This window comes from Mandrillus leucophaeus, unplaced genomic scaffold (genome assembly GCF_000951045.1).
Source record: "Mandrillus leucophaeus isolate KB7577 unplaced genomic scaffold, Mleu.le_1.0 Scaffold146, whole genome shotgun sequence".
Taxonomy (NCBI): Eukaryota; Metazoa; Chordata; class Mammalia; order Primates; family Cercopithecidae; genus Mandrillus; species Mandrillus leucophaeus.
The window spans coordinates 2,254,361-2,268,588 of record NW_012101432.1 but is presented as its reverse complement, the minus strand read 5'-3'; the positions used below and the strand labels follow the sequence as shown (position 1 = coordinate 2,268,588).

General features: G+C 36.3%; 1 protein-coding gene across 2 annotated transcripts in view; it reads right to left on the bottom strand.

Moving 5' to 3' along the window:
* Positions 1-14,228, bottom strand: part of FAM126B (family with sequence similarity 126, member B) — an 82,696-nt gene that overhangs the window by 50,858 nt on the left and 17,610 nt on the right. The window contains exon 2 of one of the 2 annotated variants that reach the window (XM_011974516.1): positions 10,444-10,541. The exons of the other annotated variant lie outside the window; for it this stretch is intronic. The gene's annotated coding sequence lies outside the window, so the exon portion shown is untranslated. The remainder of the gene's footprint in view (positions 1-10,443; positions 10,542-14,228) is intronic. 2 annotated transcript variants of the gene reach the window in all.

Below are 14,228 nucleotides of genomic sequence, written 5' to 3'. Positions count from 1 at the left end.
AAACAAATTTACAAGAAAAAATCAAACAACCCCATCAAAAAGTAGGCAAAGGATATGAACAGCCACTTCTCAAAAGAAGACATTTATGCAGTCAAAAGACACATGAAAAAATGCTCATCATCACTGGTCATCAGAGAAATACAAATCAAAACCATAATGAGATAGCATCTCACACCAGTTACAATGGCAATCATTAGAAAGTCAGGAAACAACAGATGCTGGAGAAATAGGAATGCTTTTCCACTACTGGTAGGAGTGTAAACTACTTCAACTATTGTGGAAGACAGTGTGGCAATTCCTCAAGGATCCAGAACTAGAAATACCATATGACCCTGCAGTCCCATTACTGAGTATATACCCAAAAGATTATAAATCATGCTATTATAAAGACACATGCACACGTATGTTTATTGCAGCACTATTCACAATAGCAAACAGTTGGAACCAACCCAAATGTCCATCAATGATAGACTGGATTAAAAATATGTGGCACATATACACCATGGAATACTATGCAGCCATAAAAAAGGATGAGTTCATGTCCTTTGCAGGGACAGAGATGAAGCTGGAAACCATCATTCTGAGCAAACTATCAAGAGGACAGAAAACCAAACACCACATGTTCTCACTCTTAGGTGGGAACTGAACAATGACAACACTTGGACACAGGGTGGGGAACATCACACACCGGGGCGTGTCATGAGGTGGGGGGAGCGGGGAGGGATAGCATTAGGAGAAATACCTATGTAAATGAGGAGTTAATGGGTGCAGCAAACCAACATGGCACATGTATACCTACGTAAAAAACCTGCACATTGTGCACATGTACCCTAGACCTTAAAGTATATATTTAAAAAAATTAGCTGGATGTAGTCATGTACACCTGTAGTCCTAGCTACTGAGGAGGCTGAGGTGGGAGTAACGCTTGATCTCAAGAATTCAAGGCTGCAGTGGGCTATGACCATGCCGGTGTACTTCAGTCTGAGCAACACAGTGAGACCTTGTCTCAAAAAAAAAAAAAAAAAAGTTCGGAAATTTCATTGTAGTGGTGACAAAAAGGACATATTTCCCAAAATAAACAAAATTGGAACTTTAAACAACTCCCTTATCTCTATTGCTAGTTATTAAATTACTGACCTTTTTTTTTTTTTACTGGAAAATTAAAAAGCCATACCTGCTCTGTATCTCAACTATTACCTCTGTAGTTTTACAATCTAGCTATAAATACATATTTAGTTGATATTAAATTTTTAAATAATTTTAAAATATCATAGATGCCTGTAAAAAAAAATGGAACTTAGTCCAACCACCTATTCCATCCGCAAACACTGTCAACCATTCTTCCAGATCTGTATTTTTATATATATATGTATTTATAACATATATGTATGTAAATATGTTATTTAAATACAGTCATGTGTTCACATCATATATAGTGCTCTACAGTATGCTTTTTATATTTGTTAAAAATATATCACTGGGCACGGTTGCTCACGCCTGTAATCCCAGCACTTTGGGAGGCCAAGGTGGGTGGATCACGAGGTCAGGAGATTGAGACCATCCTGGCGAACACAGTGAAACCCCATCTCTACTAAAAATACAAAAAATTAGCCGGGCATGGTGGTGGGTGCCTGTAGTCCCAGCTACTCGTGAGGCTGAGGCAGGAGAATGGCATGAACCCAGGAGGCGGAGGTTGCAGTGAGCCAAGATCGCACCACTGCACTCCAGCCTGGGCGACAGAGTGAGACTCCATCTCAAAAAAAAAATAAATAAATAAATAAATAAATAAATACATACATACATACATATAAAGATTTAGATGTTAGACCTAAAACCATAAAAACCCTAGAAGAAAACCTAGGCAATACCATTCAGGATATAGGCATGGGTAAGGAATTCATGACTAAAACACCAAAAGCAATGGCAACAAAAGTCAAAATTGAGAAATGGGATCTAATTAAACAAAAGAGCGTCTGCACAGCAAAAGAAACTACCATCAGAGTGAACAGGCAGCCTACAGAATGGTTATACTGGATATATAGATATATATACACACACACATATATATTCTAGAACTTTTTTTTTTTTTTTTTTGAGTTGGAGTCTCACCCTATTGCCCAGACTGAAGTACAGCAGCAAGATCTCGGCTCACTGCAACCTCCGACTCCTGGGTTCAAGGGATTCTCCTGCCTCAGCCTCGTGAGTAGCTGGGATTACAGGTGTGCGCCACCACACCCAGCTAATTTTTGTATTTTCAGTAGAAACGGGTTTCACCACGTTGGCCAGGCTGGTCTTAAACTCCTGACCTCAGGTGATCTGCCTACATTGGCCTCCTAAAGTGCTGGGATTACAGGTGTGAGCCACTGTGCCCAGCTTATCTCATTCTTTTTAACAGCCACAGAACTGTAAGCACAAACCCTTATCTGTCCAATAACTTACTGATGGACACGGACTGTTTTCAATTTTCTTATATTACCAAAAACTTGTTGCAATCAACACCCTTCTACATATTTGTGCATTTGTGTTGTTCTCTTCCATAGTATAAATTCTAAAAATTGTACTTGAAAATTTAAGGTTATAAGATATAAACATTATTGATAGCATATTCAAATCTACTCTCAAAACTATAATCTTTCAGATTTTTAAGAAGCATATGGCTGTTACATATACAGAATAATTTCTTCCTGCTCTGTTTATAAAGCTACTACCATAGCATAGAAACCTAAATTAATCTAAATATAAAACCATCAATTTGACTGCATTTATTAACATATAAGACTTTTAAAACTAGCACAATGAAAATTGGAATCAGAACACTCTACAACAAAAAAGAAATCACAATATATATTACTGTATTTTAAAAATCAGCCAGGCATGGTGACTCATGCCTATAACCCCAGCATTTTGGGAGGCCGAGGAGGGGAGATCACCTGAGGTTGGAAGTTCGAGACCAGCCTCACCAACATGGAGAAACCCCATTTCTACTAAAAATACAAAATTAACCAGGTGTGGTGGCACATGCCTGTAATCCCAGCTACTTGGGATGCTGAGGCAGGAGAATCACTTCAACCTGGGAAGCAGAGGTTGTGGTGAGCCGAGATAGTGTCATTGCACTCTAGCATGGGCAACAAAAGCAAAACTTTGTCTCAAAAAAACAAAAAAAACACCTTGCTTGCTTAGTTAAGGCTTCACTCTTCTAAAATTAAAAACCACATTCATGGTTTACTCTTTAAACAATCTGGAAGTTATTTTACAATATGATATGAGATTAAAATCTAACAATTTTTTTTCCAATTGTTCTAATATATAGTTTGCATGCCTTTTGTTGTTTCTGTTTTTGCAGAGACTTGAAATACTACTAAAGTCTTACATATATTTGAAACTACTTCCCAGCTACATTTCGCAGTAGTTTTGCACAAGGACTGCAATCATTTATTTACTATCATTTTATTTTATTTTATTTTATTTATTTTTTGAGACAGAGTCTCACTCTGTTGCCCAGGCTGGAATATAGTGGCACGATCTCGGCTCACTGAAACCTCCACCTCCCCGGTTCAAGCGATTCTCCTGCCTCAGCCTTCCGAGTATCTGGGTTACAGGTGTGTGCCACCATGCCCAGCTAATTTTTTGTATTTTTGGTAGAGATGAGGTTTCACCATGTTGCCCAAGCTGGTCTCAAACTCCTGGCTTCAAGTGATCAATCCGCCTTGGCCTCCCACAGTGCTGGGATTACAGGTGTGAGCCACCACACCCAGCCTATTTACTGTCATTTTATAATATACTTTAATACATAGCAGTACAAGCCTTATCCTAATTCATTTTTTCTAAAAATATATTTCATCGTTATTGCCTGCCTTATTCTTGCACATGAATATTAGACTTTTGATAATAAATTCCTTCCCCACATCCTATCCTCAGGAGAATGTATAAATTAATTCCAAATGACAGCTTCACAATACTGAGTTATTCCACAGAGGAGCATAGCACTGCTCTTTCTTGAAAATCCTCTATGTCTTAGCATAAATTTTTATTTTCTTCATGGAGGTCAACACAATTTCCAATTAATTCTTAGGTGGTTTTTATATTTTGATGCAATTATGATTGGGATTCGCTTCCATTATCTTTTCTAACTAGTTATTGTTACACAAAAATTATGAAAACATTGTTTTTTTAGAGACAGGTCTCTGTCACCTTGGCTAGACTGCAGTGGTGCAATCATAGCTCACTGTAGTCTCAAACTCCTTGGCTCAAGTGATCCTCCTGCCTCAGCCTCCTGAATAGCTGAGATTATACACATGTACCACCACACCTGGCTAATTTTTTATAATTTTGTTTTTTGTAGAGACAGGGTCTCACTATGTTGCCCAGGCTACAAAAACATTTTTTAAACATCAAAATTAAAAGCTTTTTAGATAATTACAATCATTTAAAACATTGAAAATGGTTTAAATCAAGATGTCTGTGTTTTAGGAGAAATGTATAAACAAGTCATCTTTTAGCTAACTATAAGGAATTTTTTTTTTTTTTAATGTATACTACTACTTTACCGAAAAGGGCAAGAAAAAAAAACTACAATTAATCAATTTTTTTTAAATGTTCTCTGAAGAACATAAACTGCCTTTAGAAGTCAAAAAGAAAGTTGTTTTTTTTTTTTTGTGATCTCTCTGTCTCCCAGCCTGGAGTGCAGTGACACAATCAGGGCTCACTGCAGCCTCACAGCCTTGACCTTCCAGGCTCAAGCAATCTTCACACCTCAGCCCCCTAAGTAGCTGGTACTATGCATGTGCCACCATGTTTGGCTATTTTATTTTATTTTATTTTATTTTATTTCATTTTATTTTTTGAGATGGAGTCTTGCTCTGTTGCCCAAGCTAGAGTGTAGTCATGTGATCTTGGCTCACTGCAAGCTCCGCCTCCTGGGTTCGCACCATTCTCCTGCCTCAGCCTCCTAAGCAGTTGGGACTACAGGCACCCACCACCATGCCCGGCTAATTTTTTTTTGTATTTTCAGTAGAGACGGGGTTTCACTGTGTTAGCCAGAATGGTCTCGATCTCCTGAATGGTCTCGATCTCCTGACCTTGTGATCCGCCCGCTTTGGCCTCCCAAAGTGCTGGAATTACAGGTGTAAGCCACCGCGCCCAGCCTAATTTTTTTTATTGTATAGAGAAAGGGTTTTCCTATGTTGCCCAGACTGGTCTCACTTCTGGGTTCAAGCAATCTTCCCATTTCGGCCTCTCAAAGTGCTGAAATTACAAACATGAACTACTGCACCTAGCCAAGCCAAACACTTTTTAAAAAGCAACACAAATCTTTTGATACGTACTTTTATCAGAATCCCTGTCTGATATAGGGTCCAGAATATTTATTTTGGAAAAGCCCCCCAAGTAATCCTGATGACCATCCTCCAGTTTTAAAAAAACAAAAACAAAAAAAGTATCACCTCCAGGCTAAATTACTACTTTAAATTCCTATTTGATCTTTCCTATAACCACAAATTCAGCACATTAAACCTCTACTGTTTCCACCCATACCATTTTAAAAATGACTAAAAATGAAATACCTTTAAATAGAGAAATATAGTGGTATTAATAATAATAATAATCATAACACATCATATTTCCCAACTCTATAAAACTACTACTAGTTTTAAGACAGTAATTTAATAAGTACTTTAAAAGAAAATACGAAATAATACTTTATGAAAAAGAAAACAAAAAGCTTAACTAAGACAAGAGTATAAGGTCCCTCATATAATCACATGCCACTTTTTAAAAATTACCCTTTATGTTTCTGGCCACCTTTGGTCTTTGTACCTGCCACCTGGCATTCTCTCCCAGCTCTGTACATGGCTGGAGTAGACTTAGTTCATGTATTACCTCCTTAGAGAACCTTTCCCTATATACTTTAATCAGCTACCCCTACCTTCCTCCTCCCTCCAACCTCATCACTCTGCCCATTTTCTTCATAGCATTTAGCACAATCTGTAATTATCATTTATTTGTTTACTTGATGTCTGTCTTTTCTACTAAAATCTGTACTTTACAGAGACAGGCACTGTATCCCAAATGACAGGCATATAGCAGGCATTCAATCATCTGTTGATTTTGAGCACCTTCAGCGCTGACATTGTTATTTTTGGCCATAACAAAACTTGAGATTTCTGTTTTCTTAGTTAAACTTGATAATTTTACTTAGAAAACTAAATACCAAATGGAAGTTAAATACCTTCTCCATGTATCGTCCAGAAATTTGTGACAAGTAAATGTTGTCCCAGATGCATGAATTAGTAACACCAACCTTGCCAAGGTTTGATATAAGAGACTGAATAATTTGGCGATTTTGTTGTCTTTGAATTAACTAACATATGTCAGGCAATCTTCTACTGAGATAATTGTTCATTTCAAAGCTGTATCTTACAGTGATATATAGCAGACATTTTAAACAACAATTAGGGACACAAATCCAATTAATATTTCAACCCCATGTGGTGCCACTAATATCAACTGAAATAACTGAATAAAAGAATACACAAAGCTAAATTCTAGAAATACTAAGTATAAACGACTACTACTACTTCACAATTTACTTGGCTCGCTGCTGAAAAGTTTCTTCAGACAAGTCACACCTTGATTTCTAAAAATATCAAAATGTGGAAAAAAATGTGTCTTAAAAGTGAGGAAATAAGTTACCAGTGAGCCTATTAAGTAGAAACATGATACCAGGTGTTTCCTATATTTTATCTGATTTAATAACAGGTGGCAGAATTTAGTGGTGTACAGCACCAGTTCTCAGCTTTTTTTGGTTTCAGAATTTCTTTCACTAAAAACATTCATTTATTAATTAATTTTTTGAAAAGCCTATTACATGTTAACATTTTAAAGCGAAGATTATATTCTTCTAAAACAAAAGCAAACTGAGAATAGCGTTTTGTTGTTGTTGTTCTGTTTTTTTGTGAATCTCATAATTGGTTTTTTTGTTCGTTTTTTCGAGACACAGTCTCTTGTTGCCCAGGCTGGAGTGCAGTGGCACAATCTCAGCTCACTGCAACCTCCACCTCCTGGATTCAAGCAATTCTCCTGCCTCAGCCTCCAAGTAGCTGGGATCACAGGCACGCCCCACCATATCCGGCTAATTTTTTTATTTTTAGTAGAGATGGGGTTTCGCCACGTTGACCAGGCTGGTCTCAGACTCCTGACCTCCAGTGATCCCAAATCGCTGTGATTACAGGCATGAGCCACTGTGCCCAGCCTCATAATTGCTTCTGCATTCAATCTGTTGCAGAAAAACCTCACTGTATATTTATGACAGAATGACAGTGAAGATGGCAAATACTCTTTATATTAATATGAAAAATAGTTTTGACCCCATGGACCCCCTTAAAGGATCCTGAGGATCACAGTTTGATCACAAACTCTGTAGCAAGGTTGCCTAAGGTTAACGTCACTTATTAGCTATGTTTAAACCCTTGTACCCTCTTACTAGCTATACTCAAACCTTCTGTCCCTCATTTCTCTCATTTCAAAACTGGGAATAATAGTGGTACCTACTTCATACAGTTTTTGTATACTTAGAACAGTTCTTATCACAAGATAAACATTACATAAGTGTTTGCTATAAGCATTATATAATCTTCATGATACTATGTACTATGAAGTAGCTTGTTATTCTCATCTAATAGATAAGAAAATTAAAGTGTAAATGGGTGTGTGACCTATACAAGGTAACACAGTTTAAGTGGCAGAACTCAGATTTGAATCTAACGCTATAATTTTGAAATCTATGATTGAAAAAGGCACTATGTAATCTGGCCCCTATCTTATGGTTCATACTACTCTCCCCACAGCTTTCTATGTTCTGGCCATACTCTTCTTTCAACTTCTCTATAGCTTTATGTGCACCTTACCTCCAGCACATCTGTGCAGGCTGTTCCAGCCTGGAATGCTGCCCTGCTCCTGCTATTTAAGTGGCTGGCTCTTTCTGATCTTGTCAGCCTCAGCAGCCTTTCCGAACCACTTTACGTAAATAGCAGCTCTTTTTCTATTCCCCAGTATTTTCCATTCCAACACAATATTTATTTCCTGCCTAGAACTTTGTGTTTTGTAATTTGTTTATCAGACCTCATTACTTATTGATTATCCATCTCCCCACTGGATTGTAAATTCCAAGAGAACAGGGTATATTTCTGCATTGCTCACTACTATGCATTCAAAGCTAACAAACATACTATGATTTCTGGATATAAGACAGGTACTTAAAATATATATACATATATATATATAGTCAGTGAACCATACTGTTTATATGTCCTCAGACAACTCATTTAAACCCTTTGGGCTTCAGTTTCCTAAAATGAATAGTTATTTTCTAACTCTGAAATCCTAAAAATAGATTTTAGTACCTTCATTTGAAAAATAGAATAGTACTGGTTACAGAGAAATTCTGTAAACATATATTTTCCTTTTTTTTTTTTTTTGAGACGGAGTCTCGCTCTGTCGCCCAGGCTGGAGTGCAGTGGCGCGATCTCAGCTCACTGCAAGCTCCGCCTCCCGGGTTCACACCAATCTCCTGCCTCAGCCTCCTAAGTAGCTGGGACTACAGGCGCCCGCCACCACGCCCGGCTAATTTTCTGTATTTTTAGTAGAGACAGGGTTTCACTGTGTTAGCCAGGATGGTCTTGATCTCCTGACGTCATGATCCACCCGCCTCAGCCTCCCAAAGTGCTAAGATTACAGGTGTGAGCCACCGCGCCTGGCCAAACATGTATCTTCTAACTAGGCACAGCACTATTAGTACATAGAGATATCTACAGAGCACAGCTATAAGTAGACTGCAAGGTATCTTTTATTTTTCGAGATAGGGGTCTTGCTATCTTGCCTCAGCTGGTCTTGAACTCCTGGGCTCAAACAGTCCTCCCACCTCAGCCTCCTGAATAGCTAGGATTACAGCATATGCTAATGTGCCTGGCCCTGCAAGCTTTCTGTTTATCTAACCATACAATATAAAATTCTGCAGATCATTTCTTCTACTGTATATTACATCTATCCCATCACACGGTAAAAACTATACTTAAAAGAACTCAAGCTGATATTCCAGCATGCAGTTTAATTCAGATCCATACTGCCTTAGTTTCAGAATGTATAACTAAGAGGCTATCACAGAAAATGACTATCTTTTTGATAACTATGACAATGACGACCTTTTTATTATTAATAGTACTACCATTATTTACAGACGAGTTCTTGCTATGTTGCCCAGGCTGGTTTTGAACTCCTGGCCCCAAGCAATCCTCCCGCCTTGGGATTAGAGCTAGGATTACATGTGTGCACCACTGTACCAGAGATGGTAATGGCAACCTTTATTAGCAAACCCTAACTACAACATAATGAACAAAATAATAAGCTGCTGGAATGTGATCTGAAGAAGGTCAAGAACTACTTGCCAGGAAGAAACCTTACAGTATTTGTCCAAGGTCTCTAAGTACAATAATATGTGTCCTTGGGAAAGTTACTTAACTACTCTCTGTCTTCAAATTCCTCACTTATAAAATGAGAATACGTACCTATAACAAAGGATTATTTTTAAAGATTTAATAAATCAACACACATAAGGTCTTACTTAGAACAGTGACTGTACAACATAAGTCTTCAATGGATGCTTGCTACTATTATTATTATAGAAATATTATCAATATAATCATTTAATTTTTGAACAATTTAGGAGGCATTTTTTTCCTGTAAAGTACAGAGATTATTCATCCATTCTTTCAACTAATATGCACTGTGAATACCAATTACATGCTAGGTACCAAGTAAAATGTTAAAGATACAACAGTGAGCAAAACTAACTGTGGTAAGCGCTCTCAAAGGTTTCTTGTGGATCAAAATTATGGGATAAACCAAGCTACACAATTATCAAGACAACATATGAAATAGCCAGTGATGGTTTTGCTACTGCTAATTTTCAAACTTGATCAACAACTATGAAGATACTTCAAGGTGTAAGTCTAAAACTTAGGCATTTAAGACATACTGTTAGCATAATCACCAAATTTCCTAAGGAAAAGCCCAGAGCTGCACTGTCTAACACAGGAAGCTACTTGTGGCTACAGTGTCCCATATTGGACTGCAAAGATATAGAATATAGCCATCATCAAAGAAGTTCTATTGGACAGCATTGATCTAGATGTAGCCAGATAATACAGTTATGCTGAGTAAATTCAATTCTTCAATAAAGTTTAGATAACAGAAAGGTTTTTTAAAAACACATTTATAAAAGGGAAAAACTTTCAAAAATAGAATTCAAAGGCAATAATTAAGATGTCATTAAGTAAAACTGCTTAATAAATAGAAGCTACCCAGCAAAGGTTACCAAAAATGCTAACATGTCTAACGATATAGAAAATTCATTCTTTATCCTTTAAAAAGTTAAAGTCTTAATTTTACCTGTATTAAGATCAGTTTTCTAAAGGAGGAGGTGGCACAGGAATTCGGCAGAGTTCAAGTGGGGAATTCATTTGTTAAGAGTTAAATATTTTCCAATTCTATAAAAAATACAAATAGAAAACTGAAATATTGAAGAAATAGTCTCAAGAATATAATACAAAGAACAGTTTTGATAGGCATTTACAATACAGCTTATCTAATTTTAAGAAATAATTATAGATCCAAAAATTTCTGTAACAACTAGCATACTTGCATACCTTTATCAAACCTAATTAAAATGCATTATTTTGAAGACAGAAAGTCTGAATTTTAATTTCAAATTTGCCATTAATTATCTATAAGACCTTGAGTAGATTACTTAAATTATCTGGTGCCTCACTTGCATTATCTGTAATATTAAGTCCCTTCCAGACAAAAATTATATGACTCTTTTGAAACATGTTATAGTGGTTTTTCTTTCTCTCTCTCTCATACACACACACACACAAACACACAATCATTTTAAAAATACCCTCATTAAAATCATAATATGCAGTATAAAACCAAGCTTAAATAATAAGTATCATAAGCTAAAAAATTATTTTGGTTGAGTTTCACATAACTGAAAAACTTGCCTTTTTTAGAAAAGAACACAAAAAATGCTATTATGCTGAATTTTTGGCAGAAAAACACATTAAAAGATTGTCAGAATCATTTTCAAATTGCTAAAATGGACACTTTTCTTAGAAAGTAATAACTATTTTCATGTGTTTGCTGACTACATTATGCTCTCCTTTCTTTGATACAAAGAATACTGTGATAAAATTCTCTTAGAATTATAGTAACTGGAGATGTGTTAGGACCCCCTACTCCACTACAGCAGCTGACACTTTATCTCATATACTGGGCTTTCACATGTGAGTTTTGTTTTATGAGAAGGTTCTGCAGTGGAGGGAAGAACTTGAACAGGACTAAGGGAGTATTTCTGGAAAGACACAAAAGAGACTGGTAGTACTTTAAGAAGGGGTACTTGATGGAAATAGGGTGTACCTTGGGAATTTTGAACCACAACCACCAAGACAACTGCCAAATTGAAGCAGTCTGTAGGCAGAATGGCTATGTGGGGAACCTCTACAGAGACAAATCTCCCATAGTCTTCCAGGGCCAAGGAGATAGATACTCAGTAGACTCTCAATTTAAAAAGTAACAAACAAAAAGGCCAAATGATAAGAACAATGAGTTTTATTAAACTTTAAGACAACCCTAAAATAGCTCAATCTCTGTCTGGTTGAAGGTAATTAGGTCCTTACCAATTTGTGCAACAGAGAAAAATGTGATCCCTACTGGGAACACTGTATAGCACCTCTATGGTTCTTTCATATACAAAGTCTGGCACACAATTTAAAAATTACTAAAAATACAAAGGGATAAAAAAAAGACCAATAATTAAGAGAAAACTAGACAAGAGAATCAGACTCACAGACATTTTAAAAATGAAGTTAATACACAAGGACAATTATTTAAAGTAATCCTGATTAATAGAAAACAGAAGGGGAAATGTACAAAACTGCTGAAGATGCAACATTTCACTAAAGGATTAGGAACTACAAAAATAATTAAATAAGCACTCTAGAACCGAAAAACACAATATATGAAACTAAGAACTCAATATAGAGCCCTCTCAGCATAGCCGGCAGCACATCAGTCTTATAATCTGAAGAATTTAATATATTGATCTTAGAGCAAATGAGACACAGCAGAAAACAGGATGAGTTAACTAGAAGACAAATCAATAAAAAATACCCGAACCGAAGCATAAAGAGAAAAGAATGGAAGACAGAGGAAGGGGAAAGGGAAAGTAGTGAAAGGAGGAGGGAGAAGTTTAAGACAAATGTGACACACACTCACAATGTCTAATGTGTGTGTGTGTGTATCACATTTCTCATATATATATATAAAACAGAAGTCCTAGAAAAGAAGAGAAACTGATAAATGTAATATTCTAACAAAGAAAAACTGGGAGTTTTCAAAAACTGATGAAAGAAATCAATCTAGAGATTCAGAATGCTTTGCCAACACCAAGCAGGATATATTAAAAGGAAATTCTACCTAGGATGCCATAAACTAGGGAAGGAAGGGAAGAAGTAAGGGGGGAGGAAATCATAAAAGCAGCCATAGGAAAAAAAAAAGAGTTGCTCTTCGCAAAACAGTAAGACTCACATATTTCTCAACAGAAATAACAGAAGTCAGAATATAATAGAACAACACTGTTAAAGGGCCAAAGAGAAAACAACTGCCAATCTAGAATACTATGCCCAGCAAAACTATCCTTCAAAAATAAAGGTGAAATTTTAAAATTTGCAAAAAAAATAAAAAAAAAAGATTCTCACCTTCTCACCTACAAGCCTGCACTAAAAGAGACTTAAAAGGAATTATTCAGGCAGAAGGAAATTATCCTAAATCATAAACATGGAAACGTAGGAATAAATAAACAATATCATCTGCTCAGTTCTGGGGCATAAAAATATATATATATCAGGGTAAATAGTGTAAGGAAATGTTAATAGTGACAGTTCAAAACAGTAACTGAAATGCCTTGTAAGGTTTAAAGGTTCTAAGATTTTTAGCAGTTGTGTGACACTAGTAATAGTAATAATTTGTATTATACTGTAAAAGTTAAAGAAGGAAGTTGTAATTTTTAGGATAACCATTACAATAAAATTATACATATATAAAACAAGTTACAAGGAAAATACAACATTTAATCTAAAAGCAAGCAAGAAATTAAAAAAAAAAAAACAACAACAGATGGGCCAAATAGCAAATGGCAGTAAGATTATACATATAAACCCAACTATATTAATAATTATATTACAGTATATAGACCAAGACTGTCCAACTCACAGCCCAGGGCGGGTTTTGAGTGTGGCCCAACACAAATTTGTAAACTTTCTTAAAACACAATGCGATTTTTTTTTTTTCAGCTCATCAGCTATCATTAGTGTTAGTGTATTTTATGTGTGGCCCAAGACAATTCTTCTGCTTCCAATATGACCCAGGGAGGCCAAAAGAGTGGATAACCCGATATAGAAAAAATTCTTCTAGTAAAAGACAAATTTTGTCAGACTGGATTAAACAAACAAAGAAGCACAGTCCTTAAAAAAGACACACTAATTTCAGAGAAAGATTTAAAATATATGGCAAGAATGATTATTAGAGATTAAAGTAGTATTAATGAAGGGATCGATCCAACAGGAAGGTACCACAATCATAAACTTATATGTACCCAGTAACCTCAAAATACATAAAGCAGCAGGGCATGGTGGCTCAAGCCTATGATTACAGCACATTGGGAAGCTTGAGCTCAGGAGTTCAAAACCAGTCTGGGCAACATGGCGAAACCCATTATCTAGAAAACAAACAAACAAAACCAGCGTGTGGTGGTATATGCCTGTAGTCCCAGCTACTTGGGAGGTTGGAAGGATCACTTGAGCCCAGGAGGTCAAGGCTGCAGTGAGCCACGATCACACCACTGTACTCCCGCCTTAGCAACAGAGCAAGACTCTGTCTTAAAAAAAAAAAAGAAAAAAAACACATAAAGCAAAAATTTGCAGAATTAAAAGGAGAAAAAGACAAAGCCATAATAATAGTTGGAGACCCACATCTCTCTCAACAAACTGACAGAAAAGGCAACCAAAACTCAGTAAGATCTGAATGGTGCAATTAACAAACAACCAAAATGACTAATACAGAACACTGTACCTAGCAACAACACAATTTGAATTATCTTCTTTTTTTTTGAGACG